The sequence below is a fragment of the Calypte anna genome, chromosome 2 (assembly GCF_003957555.1).
Source record: "Calypte anna isolate BGI_N300 chromosome 2, bCalAnn1_v1.p, whole genome shotgun sequence".
Taxonomy (NCBI): domain Eukaryota; kingdom Metazoa; phylum Chordata; class Aves; order Apodiformes; family Trochilidae; genus Calypte; species Calypte anna.
The window spans coordinates 142,411,047-142,426,429 of NC_044245.1; positions in this window are offsets into that span (position 1 = coordinate 142,411,047).

Here is a 15,383-nt window from a genome sequence, read left to right on the forward strand (position 1 = left end):
AATAAATATTCATCATCTTCTACATCTTCATCTATCTAAATAATAGAAAAAGTTTTTGAGAAGAGGAAAAATTCCAAGGATGAACTGGTGGTAGTGTCATAAAGAGAAAAATATGGTGTTATTTTTTTTTTTCAAATGGTTTAATCTTCAAATAAAATGAGAGATAACAGATGAAACAAGATTCTGGGAGTTAAGAACATTAAATAAAGAAGGTTATTAGAGATGCTGTGTTAATCACTGTCAGCTGCCTTCATATTTTCTTTGTCTTCACTTCCTAAGTTAACTCTTCAGTGAGAGTTTTCAGTCTAGAACTTTTTTTCCCTGTTGATGATGGAACTTGTATTGAAACTGTAAAAAAACTGGGATTATAGTTGCTATTAGCTGTGTTGCAGCCCATGAGTCCCCCGTGGCTATTAATGAAATCATCTGACGTTGCCTTTTTAATTCTTTTAAAAAGTATCCTACTTTGCTAGTAGGTGTGATGATGTAGGTACCTCAGGAGGGGGAATGGAAATTCTGACACACTGCTGTCCTGCAGCTCTTGTACACAAAAGTGGTGATACAAAAGCTGTGAGTATTGCCTGTCTTTTGCCTTGTTTCTCTGAACTTTCAGACATCTGTGCTAGGTAGACAGTCACCAATGTGTCTTAAGCAGTTCTGACCTTTGGAAGTCCTGGTCAGTCAACCTTGAACTTGTCTTACCTTCCAAATTAAACTTGTTCTCCGTGGAAACCCTGGAACCGTGGTGGATTCTCTCACTGAAATAAAGTGACCTTCTGAAGAATGAGATTTGGTAGAAATCTAGGAAAAGTGAGTTTGGATTGTGTTACAGTAGTCACAGCTACAGGGCCCTAAATGTCTGCTAAGGCATTTAAACTGCCTGAGATTTCTGTATTGCAGGAGGCAGAGAAAAATGTCACTTTGATGTATTCTACATCCACTTACAAGCATTGTAATTCACTATAATACCAAGAACAGGAAAGGCTATAAACAGATGCCAGAAAATGTGAATTCAATTACAGCATATTGCAAAATCCTCAGATGTAAAGTAGACTTAGAAGGTACAGATATTTAGTCCAAGTAATAATGATGAAAATAATTGTCTTTTATAATATGAATGACCTAAAGAAGGAAAGAGCAAATAATTTTTTTGTGGCTTCAGAACCAGAAACTCCTGCACAAGACTGATAAACAGAGCTCACTGATGCTCAGAATGAATTTTAAATGAGAAAATATACATCAACTCCTGTGCATTTTTTGGCAGTTATTTGAACAGTTTAAAAAATTTTGTGAATAAAAGGGTAGCAATCTGGGAAAAAAAAAAAGGTGTTATATTAAAAAATATAGTATTTAAATCTGCAACTGCTGCCATCTGGAACTGGAGGCAAAAGAGACCACATAAAGTCTTTCTTTTTGTATCAAGAGCTCTACTTTTTTAGTAATAAGAAATTTGGATATTAAATATCCTCAGGCAGCATGACTGGAATTTAGTCAACAGCAAAGTTTTCCTTCACTTTTCCAGGGCCACCTCCTTTACACAAGAAACCATCCAGGCCCTGTGGAATGGTACTGGCTGGAAAAAGAACAAATTGTTATCTACTTATTTGGTTACTGTTGCTGTCACAGCATCACAGCACTGCTAAATAGTATGTTCCCATTTCACTGGCAGAACTTCAGAGCCCAGAAGTTGTCTTCATTAACTTGAGGGCCATCCTCATGACAGTTTTAAAACTGTTGTGTCTGTTTATACAGGGAGTAAACCCACAAGCCTATGAGCACATCCAGCAAGATAATATTCCTTCAAATATCACCCACTGAGCATGCCCTGGAGCCATGCCTAAGAAAGTCTGCCTCCTGGATGCCTCCAGACCTGCCAAATTCAGATACCAAATAAATGACTTATGAAGACTCAGAGGCACTATTTAGGAGCCTAAATTCTGCTGAAGTAAAGGCCTTACATACCCTGCCTCTCCTATACTGAAACAACACTCAGATATCTGCTGGGGTGCCACTAGTCCCATTAATTTATCATAAAATCTTTAAGTTGGGAAAAGACCCCTGTGATCATCAAGTCCAACCATCAACCAAACACTCCTATACTCACTAAACCGTGTACCAAAGTGCCACATCTCCAGGTTGTTTGAACATTTTTAGGGATGGTGACTCCATCACTTCTCTGGGAAAGACTCTTCCAAAGCCTGATCACACTTTCAGTATTTTTTTTCCCTAATCTCCAAGCTGAACCTCCCCTGGTGCAACTTGAGGCCATATCCTCTCATCCTGTTACCAGATACTTGGGCAATAAGGTCTCCCCTCAATCTCCTCTTCTTCGGTGATGCCACTGCTAATAATAAAAAGATTGAAAGTTTCGAATTAATGGTGTGAGGCCTCTGTACTGGGGTTTGTCAGGCTTGCTCTGTCTAGGCCATGCCCTAAGATTTGATTTTGATTATAGAAGTTGTGTGTTGAGCAGGTAACTATTACCTTGTTTTTCTTTGCTTTTTATAACTGTATGGTGTAAAGCCAATTGCTAAAATAATTTGATTATATTATCTGAAAGTGGCAGGTAGTGTTAGAAAATACTTATTCACTTTGGAATAAACTAACTATGAGTTCAGAATAATGATATGACAAAGAGTACAAGTGTGAAGAGTTGGAGGTAACACAGACTTAGACAGTATAACCAATTAATTATACCAGGGGTTCTAAAAAATGCAGCAATGTGGAGTTACTGATTGTTAAAGGAATGTGATTTCAGGAGTGAAGTAAGAAAGTTTTTATGGAAAATAAAATTTAAAAGGATTGAATAACCAAAATATGTAAGCTATGCAACATATAGCAAATGCAGATGTAATGTGGAACTTTAGACAGGGCCCAAAGCGTGTTATAAAATAAAATAAAATATTATGTTATAAATATTATGTTATATATATTATGTTATAAAATATAAAAATCACCTTCATTGAACACAAAGATAAGAATAAAGAAAATCCCAGCAATCAGACTGCAGCCTTCTGGCAAACAACTCTGGATTTGGTACAACCATCCCAGCTTCCCTTTCTCAAGAAAAAATGCTCTTAATGACTTTAGAATCCAGGAGAAGAATGAAAGTTTGGGTAAAATTTCACAGAAAAGGAGTTTTAGGAAAATTTGTATAATTCTGATGATACTATATCAAGACTTTCCTGGATTAAATAATATGGTCCATGACTGTCAGTATTACTCAATCAATAACAAGTCCTTGTCTTATTTTTATTAGATTGTTAAAATTTTAATTAAATCACCAATGAATTCTCAGCTCTGCATATAAGATGTGTTTCTTTTCTTCCATAAGAAGGTTTCCATTATAGCAGCAGTTTCCACAGATTCAGACTGCAGTAAACAATTATGCAAGTATGTAGGCTCATTAAAGACAGATAACAATTTGTCATTTTTCTCTCCAACAGCTATTCAAAAGCTGAACTCATAAAAAAACCAAACCACAAAGAGTACAGTGGATGAGTAGGATAGCTGAAAGGTAGATGTAGAAAACTCACATTGAACAATGTCTCTTCTGGCTAGGAACTAGAAGTTTCATAAACAGACTTCAGCAGTAAAAAAAAAATTATTTTTAATAAACTGTTGTAATTTCTTTTCTTTCTTTTCTTTTCTTTTCTTTTCTTTTCTTTTTTCTTTTCTTTTCTTTTCTTTTTTCTTTTCTTTTCTTTTCTTTTCTTTTCTTTTCTTTTCTTTTCTTTTCTTTTTTCTTTTCTTTTCTTTTCTTTTCTTTTCTTTTCTTTTCTTTTCTTTTCTTTTCTTTTCTTTCTTTTCTTTTCTTTTTTCTTTCCTTTCCTTTCCTTTCCTTTCCTTTCCTTTCCTTTCCTTTCCTTTCCTTTCCTTTCCTTTCCTTTCCTTTCCTTTCCTTTCCTTTCCTTTCCTTTCCTTTCCTTTCCTTTCCTTTCCTTTCCTTTCCTTTCCTTTCCTTTCCTTTCCTTTCCTTTCCTTTCCTTTCCTTTCCTTTCCTTTCCTTTCCTTTCCTTTCCTTTCCTTCCCTTTCCTTCCCTTTCCTTCCCTTTCCTTCCCTTTCCTTCCCTTTCCTTCCCTTTCTTTCCTTCCCTTTCCTTCCCTTTCCTTTTTATAATTTCTTTTTTTTATAAAAAGCATGATAGAAGAATGAGTAAATTTTTACAATGACATGAGATCCCTGAAATGATGCAGCCTGGCTTGAAAGTACAACTTTGTTTAGATAATGTTTTTTTCAAACAGTGCTCCCAAATTTCATTTGAATATCAGAGGTAAAGTTTATGATGTGAGAAGGAGGTTCTACAAATCTCTGTAATTCTTCAAGCAAGCACAAAGGTGATTATTACTGAAGGCACGTGACATACAGGAAGAAAAATTAACAATGTTTTTTAACAAAGATTTTGTCATATCTTAGTTCCCCATCTTGTTTGGAATAATTGTTATTCCCATTACACAATGTACCATCAGTTCAGATGGCATTGGAGGTGAGCTAGGAATTTGACTATGCAGACATCAGTCTTCCAAATAAATCAGTGAAAGATATTCAATAAAGTACAGATGGTCTGGTAAACACTGCCAAGTAAATACATCTTAATACTAATTAGTCAAAAACAGGAGTTATGAAAATGAAATTAATCACCAATAATTTCATCTGTCTGTCAAATTAAACCTTGAAAACTGTTAATATTTTTACACCCTGGATCTGTGCCACTACAACACAGGTGAGTGCAGCTTGTGAAGCCTAGAATATTAAAACTGTGTTTAGCAGACTAGAAACAGTAGGTTTGGTGTCCATCTTCTGGTTCTATCAGGCAGTCTGGGGACAACTAGAACACGTGGTTTTTGCAGCTAAACCAGCACACATTTGTAAGAATGTGCTTTTGAGGGGGCATGAGATTACATCTGCAAGTCCTAGGGACTTGTTAGATAAGCCAAATTTTGAAGACAGAGAAAATAAAGAAGAGGTTATAATTTGAGCACAGGAATCTATTAATATAAGTAGTCAGAGAAAGACACAGACATTGTGTCTTTTGGAGAATAGGACTGAACACTGAAATAATTATTTCTTTGGTGAATTCAGACACAGAATTTTTTTTCCTTTAGGACATGTGAAATGGTCAGTTCATGAGTGATTAAAACGGTGTCATGAACACAAGGAAATTAACTCCCCATTATGTTAGTTAACAGGCAACTTAGACATCATGACCCAGAGGTAAGCATGGGGAGCAGAGAACACTCTATATAATGTCTCTATGTAATCACCTCTGAAGCCTCTGCACCATGATTACAGCTGGCTACTCCAGTTCTTTGTTGTCTAATCCAGTTATCTTTGGACTTGTAGAATAAAGAAGTACAGGTTCTCTCAGGCCTTTTAGTTCCTTGAAAGATCAGCATAGAAGACTGGCTGATCCTCAGTTTAGACTAGCTTCTAGCAAGGTTCCTTTCTGAAGTGGAAGGAACCCTAACCCTAACCCTTTCACTTCACTTTTAGAAGTGAAAAGGAAAAGGTTAGAACCAACAATAGAATGTGGCAATGCCCTTAAGCAGTGTCAGGTTTGTAGTCATATGTCCCCTGCAGCCTGTCTTATGTCAGGGAAATGCTCAGTATAGAACCTATGACTGGTTTTTTTGGTTTTGAGAAGTTTTGGTGACTTTGTGGACTGAAATGATCTAAGGAACCAGAACCATGGATCATGCTAATGCTAAAATTTGGTTTAATTGCTTTGTATATCTTTCAAAATAGGCTTTCCCCCCACAAAAGTCTCTTCCAGAAAACTCATACCATTCAATCACCTCTGTCACCAGAAGTCCATTGGTTTGTTCCTGAGTGTGGACAACCTTCTATTCACTGGAAAAGACACAAATCATCCAGTAGGCAGATTTCAGACTGAGATTAATTGATGTTTGCATTGTCATTGGGGAAAGCAGTGTAGAAAAGTTTTCCATTCACACCACAAAATAAAAATGATGGAAGATATGCTTCAGTCTTGTGTAACTTTACTGTCTTGAAGTTTTTTGTTCTTGCATCTTTATAAATACATCTGTGAAAACTAAGATAGGGGTTGACTTCCATAATTTGGCTTGCCATGACATATTAAATTAATCATCATACACCTTTCCTTGACAGGGAACTCTGCTCTGCAATCTGGGAAGGTAATGCATACAAATGTTTATCCAGAAAGCCTTGATTAAGGACTGGAGATCAGCATGGATAATATTGGATGTGTGGTCAGCAAAAAAGAATAACTGGAAAACTCACAATTCTCTGCAACCAAAGAATCCTCAGAGAAGAAGCACTCAAAATGTCATTGTCTTACCAGCATTTTAGCTGAGCAAAAGCTTACCAGTATGTTTAAGCAGGCATTAATAAGTTTTGGACAACATTCTTTGAATGAAAAAGTTAACCTGGACTATGGGCTACAGGGAAGAATAGAGTGATCTGATTATCTCTAATGGAATTTGCAATAAAAAGTGCCAATGATCTGTGAAAGGTACAGTTCCAGGAAATTTACCTCTTCACCCACAACCTTCACTGTGATTGATGGTTGAGCCTGTTTGACCCCCTATATTAACTGGGGCCACAGAGGCTCTAAAAGAGGACATAAAGCAAAACTTCACTTAGGGCAAATTAGAGAAGACTGGATTTGTTTTGCCCAGTTCTAAAGTCAGAGATGTGAATGTCTTATTTTTGGAACAACAGAGTTTTTCAGGGTGGCCAAGTGCAAGGTCTTGTGCTGGGTGGGTGCAGCCCCAGGCAGGCACAGATAACATTCTGGGGGCAGAATGGATAGAGAGCAGCCCTGGGGAAAGGGATGTGGGGTGAGAGTAGAGAAGTTTGACACGAGCTGCTCACTGCCCAGAAGACCAACTGCATCCTGGTCTGCATCAAAAGAAGAATGGTCAGCAGGGCAAGGGAGGTGATGCTGCCCCTCTACTCTGCTCTTGTGAGACCACACCTGGAATGCTGCATACAGCTTTGGAGCCCCTAGGACAGGAAGAATTTTGACCTGTTGGAGAGGGTCCATAGAAGGGCCACAAAGATGAGTACCTCTGCTATAAACACAGGCAGACAGTTGGGGCTATTCAGCCTGGAGAAGAGAAGGCTCCAGGGAGACCTTGTAGTGGCCTTCCAGTACCTGAAGGGGCTAGAGGAAATCTGGGGAGGGACTTTTCACTGGAGAGGATAGTGACAGGACAAAGGCTAATGTTTTCCAACAAAAAGAGGGTAGGTAGATTTAGGTTAGATATTAAAAAGTAATCCCTCACCATGAGGGTAGTAAGACATTGGAATAAGTTGCCTAGGGAGGTTGTTGATGCCCCATCCCTGGAAGTGTTTAAGGCCATGTTGGATGAAGCCTTGTACAACCTGGTCTAGTGGGAGGTGCCCCTGCCCATACAAGGGGGTTGGATCTTGATGATCTTTAGGGTCTCTTCCAACCCAAACCATACTATGATTCCATGATTCTCCTTAAGTGAAGCCACAAACTACACAGAGGAAGAATAACAGCACAACTCACATTGAGAGTGTTTGGTAACCAAAGAAAAACCAATGGTATCTTGCTGAAAGAGATCTTAGCAGGCATATATAGTCCTCTGCATCAGTTATTAAAAGTTGAAAAGGCAACACATAACAGGCTAATAGCTAAGGGCACAGTCTGACAAAGACAAATCTCATTGGCATGGGAACAGATGCAAGCAGATAGTTTAAATCGGAGTAGAAGGTGCAACCAGAATGTTCTGTAGGAGGCAGAGTTAAAACCACTTCCTTATAAGTGACCAACTAGTCAATTTTGTTGTCTTCACTGCTATTTTCACTGAAGACTTGGAATATGAAATAAGAAGGAATTTGAAACCACAGGGAACTAGGAAAGATAGAGTTCAGTTCCCTGGGAAAAGGTAGATAGGGAAGATGCCCATAATTAGTGGTTGCCTGGATACAAAAGGGAAACTGGGGGTCAAGACTTCAGTGCAAACATGTTGGATGTATGATCTGATAATCTTTTCTTCATTCTTCCTACAAAATTTATTACAGCAGCATAATGTCAGCTTTAGCCTTTTTCTTACATATACTTGCTATCTCAAGCAACAGCAAAAAACAAAGTTTTTATTTTTTTCAGTATGGCTTTTGCATAGGCTGCCTGGAAATCTCTAGTCACTGATACCAGTAGCTCTTGAGCAGAGTAGGTCTTCCACATACCTACCCTAAAAGAGCAGCCACAATTAGCTTTATAGCTAATTCTTAATCCCTAATAACTAGATTGGAGTGCTCACTTCTCCTTAAATTCTGTTCCTTGGTGCCTGTAATTCGTTTGCACAGAAGATGCATGGAGAGGGACTTCTCTATGCCCTGATGTGTACTTGGTTGATGTGCAGCCAGACACCAAAATTCTGCTTTTGTTTGACAATGACACCTTGCCAGCACTGTTTATCGTTGAGCTAATTCTCCCCCACAGCCTAAGATTTAGCTGTCTTGTCTGACCTGAGGTTCTGCAGCAAGAAGTTTGTGGGTACAATGTTCTTGCTTAGCTTTGTTCTTGAAACCTTCACATTTATAGATGGATATAGTGGAGCAGGAGGTAGGTTACAAACTTAAACTCCCTAACAGCCACGTATGCCTGGAGCCTATGGCAGGTGCCCAATTATTGGTTTGGTTTTTTTCTTTTTTTTTTTTTTTTCAGAATGTTACATCAGAGGAAAATGCAGAGGTCTTTAAGACTGAAACACAGTGTTTGAGAAGAGATTTTAATTCTTTTGATAACTTCAGTCATTCTTGATTTTATTTCAAGTGATAGGAGTGGTGTTTCTTCTGCTCCTGTGTGCTTTCTGTATGCTGAAAAAAAGTTAGAATTAATATTGATAAATTCCTTCTTCTAAATTGAACTTGTCTGGACAGAAGCAAACTCATTTGTTTAAAAAATACAGTTCTGCTTAGAAAAATAAATTATAAAAATGTTATGGCCATTCATCTCTTTTGACAATTTCATAATGAAAAAGCATCACTTTACGGATAACTTTAGTTGCCATTAGTATTATTTTTCAGAAAGATTGATTCCAGAACTTCACAACTGTGTTGGGGTGTTTCTTTTTTCCATCTCACCAACACCAAAGGTTCATAAAGTCACAGGAAGATCATTTATGTTTTCAGTAAATTTTCTTCTTAACAAATTTCTGCAGCATTTAATCAATTGGAAAGAAAAAATGTTCTTCTGTTGTTCTTGTCAATACCTTGATCATTTCTATGCTGAGTAACTAAGGTGAGGCCATAATCCCTTTGAGGTTCTGCAATATACAATCTACTGTGGGAAAAAGGAATGTTTTTGAAATAGTTGCTTTCCAAATCAAGCTGTTTCTAGATGAAGCAATTATAATGAGAAGTTTCTCATCAATGAAATAGATTTTATTCTGATTTTCTTTTTTGTCTTCACCGTTTATTTTTACCTTCCATCCTCTCTTCTAATCACAGATTTATAATTTAGGATGGAAAAGCTGCAGATAAACCCAATTTCAATCCCATATAAGATTTACAGGTTGAAATATATTTGACCAGATATAAATCCAGCTGGAATTTTAAAATTAACATTCATTCATATCTAAAAATTAAATGGGCAGTTCTCTTATCAACCAACACCTGAAGCAATGCTTTTTGGGTTTAAGTATTAATAGAAACTATGAAATTTGTATTATTTGTTCTCAGACAACCATAGTGAAAACAGCATAACAGAAATTCCCAAACCCAGGAGCGCTGTAGTTAAAATATACATATATTTATATATATATAAAATTCTACACATTACAATTCCAAGTACCTGAAATGCCCTCTACTAATTTTGTCAGACAGCATGAGTGTCTTTGATGTCTTTATTTTAATTGTACATAGTTAAATGAAGCAGGTTGCCATATGCTCTGGCTTTTTTTTCTAAAGGGAAATAACACCTGGTTTGGAACCAGTACTGTGTCATTGTACAATTCTAAAGAAAGAAGCAGAATTGTGGTGCACAACTCACTTTTAAATACTTCTTAAATAATTATTTTCTGAGGAATGGAATTTGATTTTCAACTGTCATCTTCTGGTTGACATCAACTGGCATTCTTCATATTGGTTCTACATCTGCTATGGCTTAAACCATGTCTTGGGACCAGTCATCACTTCCTCCCTCAGCCCTTTTTGTCTCTAGTTCTCTAATATATTCACCCACTCAGGTGGCATTTCCAGAAGTTAAGTTGTCAGGAGAAGAAATGGCTTTTCCAGCTTAAACACCACTATTAGATTACTGATATTAAATAACTGAAGTCTGTTTGGATTTTTTGGACAACGTTTACACCTTTGTCACTGGTCACAACTCTCTTACATGCCAAATAAAAAATTAAGCATACATATGTTTTATTCTCCTCCTTTTGTAACTTCTCCGAAATTACACACCAACATTCAGAGTTGCCAGCTTTCATCACTTGCCAGCACAATCATCTCCAGCATCTTTATCATCCAGCTTGTCACCAGATGCTATTGCTTTTTTTTTTCCCCTACCCATTTTCATCTCTGTTTCTAGGACAAATCTTTCTCTTCTCTTTTCTTGAGGAACCTAACATCCTTTCACTGAAATTTTTTAATGAGTCTGTGCTCTATGTTTGTGTAGCATGCCTGCTGCTCTGTCAGGCTTTTCTCTGTGCACCAGTCTGCTTTTTTTCTCTCACTCTTCAAAGTCTCCCTTTAAACTTACTTCTTCCATTAGGCAGGCATATTTTAACTGGCCACAGAAGAATTTGCACTAGAAAGGTTTAATAAGTATTCAAACACCTCCTGGGCATAAGACATACAAAGTGCTGTATTTGGATTATCTTTCCATTTTTTGTGAACTACAGTGCAAACAATCATGGCCTGTGCATAGAAGGGAATGTCACTGATCTGAAGAAACAGCTATAATGGAATGGGAAGTGTGTAACAATGGCACAGGGAGCATATAACACCTTGGGCATGTCTGTCATGTCTGTCTGATCTCCCCTTCAGGGCTAAAAGTTCAGTCCCAAAGAAATTAAGCCTCTGCTTGTTGAGAAATGTGAACATCCAAATTGTTTACAGTATCGACTCGCTTGAGCTGGTATGCAGCTTTCTCAATCTACTATCTTCAGGCAATGCTTTTAGAAGCAAGGAAACATATTAAAAAAATAAAATAAAATAGTGCTAAAACAGGGTTATAAGGCATCTCAAAATATTTATAAATGTTTTACATGCACATCCCTGCAGGGGCAAGATGAAAAAGGTGAAACAGGTTAAGAGGCAGATGACAAACTACACTATCATCTGCCTTCAAGATTTCTGAACTGAGGGTTATAATTCACTGTCTTCTTTAAAACTGCAAGCCTCAAGGCTGGATGAGTTTTCCTCCCATAACTGATCTCCACAATCAATTCAGAATATGCCTTTCATAGCTGACTACCCAAGACCATGCTCCAATACATAGTTTACTGCAGGTTTTGTACATATATTACCTGGCCTATGCACACATGGGACCTACAAGAGCTTTTTTTTCTAGCACAGCTAATAAATGGGTCTTTTATCCGTACTACGTCACATTATTACAGAGAATAGAGTCAGGCACTACAGCTGGCTGGTGTGAGTGCAGTAGAATTGCTCTGATGGAATTAGGTCTTTGTCAGTGTGCACAGGAACTCAAGGTAAGGTAATTCATTAGATAATTAATAGAAAAGGCTGCAGAGCCCACCCTGCTGTATGTATTTACCAGGAGGACTAGGCTTTCTGATTAGCAAATCCACCTTATACTGCATGTGTTTCCAGTTGAATTGGAACAGAAAGACTTCTATTATTCTGTCAAATTATTATTTCTACAAAACGTTCCCTTCTGGTTTAAATTGTTCTTCTTCACCATGCACATACTACCAGTTTAAGCTGTTTGTATTCCACCTACTGTTATGTGAAATTATTTCATGGATGGAGTAAATTCCCAATAAAATATGCATGAAATTAACTGCCCTCTTTCTCTCATTATCAGCAATATCCCTTACAGCAGATGATTCCCTATCCAGTAAGATTAAAAACAAACCTAACCAACCTTATTTTATTAGGAGGCTCGATTTCCTCTTCTGTATTTGTAAAACTGACATGTGAGTATATGAATAACTGGCTAGCTGTCTGTGTGTTTGTTCATACTACTCACTCTGGCAGGCTGATTTGATTTACTAATTGCAATCATTCCACTGTTTCATTTCCACAATGAAGTGATGAAGTGCTTCTCAGAAAGAGACTGACAATTTCATCTTCTGAGGTTCCCTGTCTTTTAAAAGGGAATGAAAACAGGATAGCCAAACCTGGACAATCTGCAGAGGGACAGTTTCTCACTCTGCTTTGCTACAAATTTATGTTAACAAATCTAAAACAGTTCAAAAGCTGATTTTTTTTTTTTGTGTCAGGCTAAGCTTTACATCCAGATTTCAAGGTGGATGTTATTTTGGGGAAATAAGTTATTCAGATGGTAAGAGCTAGCTAGAGTGATAGAATGCAAGGTGGTCACAGTGGTTTCAGAAAGAGAGTCGTATCCTGTTTTTTTGGTAATGTCCACACCCCACAAAAGAAGGAAAAAGAACCCCAGGGGAATGGCCTGAGCTGGGTATGATGTGAACTGTGGCTATTCCCTTACTGACCCTGCTCATCAAATGGGCTGCTTGGTAAATAAGCAAAGTGCAAGAGGTGATGTCTGTTGGATGAGATCCTGGAGGAGCCTGAAGACATTTCTGCTCTTAGCTCTGCCCCTAATATTACTTACTGTGCTATCACAAAGTCTAGGAGACTTGAGTTTTGCTCTGGAGTACCTTAGGCAACATATTGCCCAGGCATAGATCACAGATATGTCATTCCTAAGGCATGCATAAGAGAAGCAGAAGAGTGCATAGCTAGAGCAATGAGGAGCCAGAAAACTCTGGTTCGTGTGTCAATAGCTTGGAACTGAATTTTTTACTGACACTTGGTTCTGCAGAGCAGTAGGTTTGTTATACCCTGGAGTTTACAAGTCTTGGTAGAGCCTGCTGTCATACTAAAATCCTTTCAGAATTTAAATAGGTGGTACTGAAAAGAATGCAAGCAACAAAGTTTATTGAACCCGTTAAGTGAAGTTACTTGTTCTATGAAATGCTCACTCCTGTTAGGCTTTAAAACACAAATCTACCCATGTTTTTTAGAGCTAAAAATGTGTCTTCCACATTAAATGGTAATTAAACACAGTGTTACAGCAATCTGCAAATGGCATCAGTTGGAAACTTGCTATCTTAACTTGTAAAACAAAACTTACCCACTGCAGGCCCTCATAGCTGAGTAAGGTGAATCTTTGTAGCTCTCCAAGGCTGAGTGCATTCTCCTGTGGTTCATAAGTTCTAGCACCATCAGAGCTTTCAATTTTTTAATTTATTTTTTTATATATATATATATACCAGGCTCCAAGTCTTAGAACAGTATTTCCTTTTGGCAGCAGTGTCTGCAGGTTAGCAGGAAAGGTGACTGCTCTGCATTTGTTTAAGTGTCTGGTTTGATGTATGTATGTGGAATAAAGTCCTGAAGAATATACTGTGACAGTGCCACACCACATTGGCTTCACTGGCCAGCCTACTGGTAATCCTAACTCTCCAGTCTTAGTGAGGAAAATTTTTAATGTTAGAAGGGACATCTGACCTGAAGGAACAAGCAATAATATTGCATTTCTAGTTTTCTGCAAGTCATGGTGAAAATAAGATGTCTGGTAAATCCTTGAACCTTTAAGTAGCTGGTATGTCCATAGCAGATGTGAACATCTGTACTCTTACTGATGTCAGTAACCAAAATTATTTTGGGTAGCTAACATCAGGCATGGATGTTACTTTTCAATTATGTATTCTCAGCTTTATTGTGTGTAGCCTTGTGAAGCTTGTGAGCATTTGGAGCTTATCTGTTGGTTAGCAGCTTTATTTTATCACATGATATCACATCTATTTTTGTGAAGTAACATTACAGTGTAATATTTGTTACTCAAGTGTACCTGCTAATAAGAAAAAAAAAAGATTAAGAAATTATTAATTATTAGCACAGGCAGCAAAATAAAATTAATTGGCTGCAGGAAGTGCTCTCTCTGAAAGAAAATGAGTTTTGTGCTTCCCCATTAACTGTTTCTCACAGCCAGTGGATGGCTAAGTGCCCATTTGTCCTTGGAAATAAGTGTGACAAAAGAGGTTAGAGCACAGCAGTTCTTCTCTGAGGAAGTTTTTACCTAATAAGAATGCTTAATGAGAAAAAAATCTAGCAAATGAGAAAAAACCCAGCCTAATAAGAAAAAAAATCACCATTTGAGATGGTAATTAGTAAAGAGAAGCAACAAGGCACTTTATAGAAATATGTCAGTCAAAAATCTCAAGCTCATAATCATAGTTACTTATGACTTTTTTAGGAGATCAGTGAAAACTCCTTTAGGGACACAATTCTCCCAGTCTCACAGGCTCTTTTTGTCTTTTACATTAAGTCTTCTGCAGACAAAAGAGACCTAAACCAAGACCTTTTATAAAGTTTATAGATAGATGAATTACTGAACTATGAAATTTGCCTTAGATGTGAAAATGTACAGCTTTGTTAAATGAAAACAGGGTTATAAGTGACAAAGGAAAAGTATGGCATTTGTGTGCTTTTTCTCTCATTGTATAAATATGGTTAAACCTATGGGGTGGGGTTGCTTGTGTACATACACAAACAGGAAATGCTGTAAGAAAAATGCCCCAAATGCCTCTTGCTGCCCAGAAATTCTGGCAGGGGATCTTATTTACATGAGAACTTCCTTGCTTACCCCTCAGTTCACAAACATGAGCATTCCTGTCACAGGTCTTCAATCACCATCTCCTTGTGAATATATTGTTGTATCTTCAGATGAACAAAGGATGAAAGATAAACACATCAGATAAAGCAGCAAGTACGTGACCAGTTGTGCAGTTGGTGAATTATGTGACATTCCTGTGAAGGCATTTTCCTTCATGTTTTCATCCTGCATTTTCCATAAACTGGTCATGTGCTTCTGAAAGCCAAGTGAGTTTTTTTAAATGTTCTAGCAGAGATGCAGTTTTATGATCCAGGGAATATGTTTACTTACAAAAATGAGAGACTTAAATGGATGACAGACCAAAAAATCATTATCTGCCATTCTGCCTAAATTAATTTCAATAAAATTGCTGTGCATAGACACGGGATCAGTCAGGTCCATGAAGATACTTAATTAGATACTACTTTTTTGACACATTGGGTACATTGTTTAAGATTTACTGGTGCTGCTAATTATGGTACTTGAATTTTTCAAAGCAAATAATTGATGTGTATCAAATGTCATCTCAAATGGGCAGAAAGAGACATGAAACAG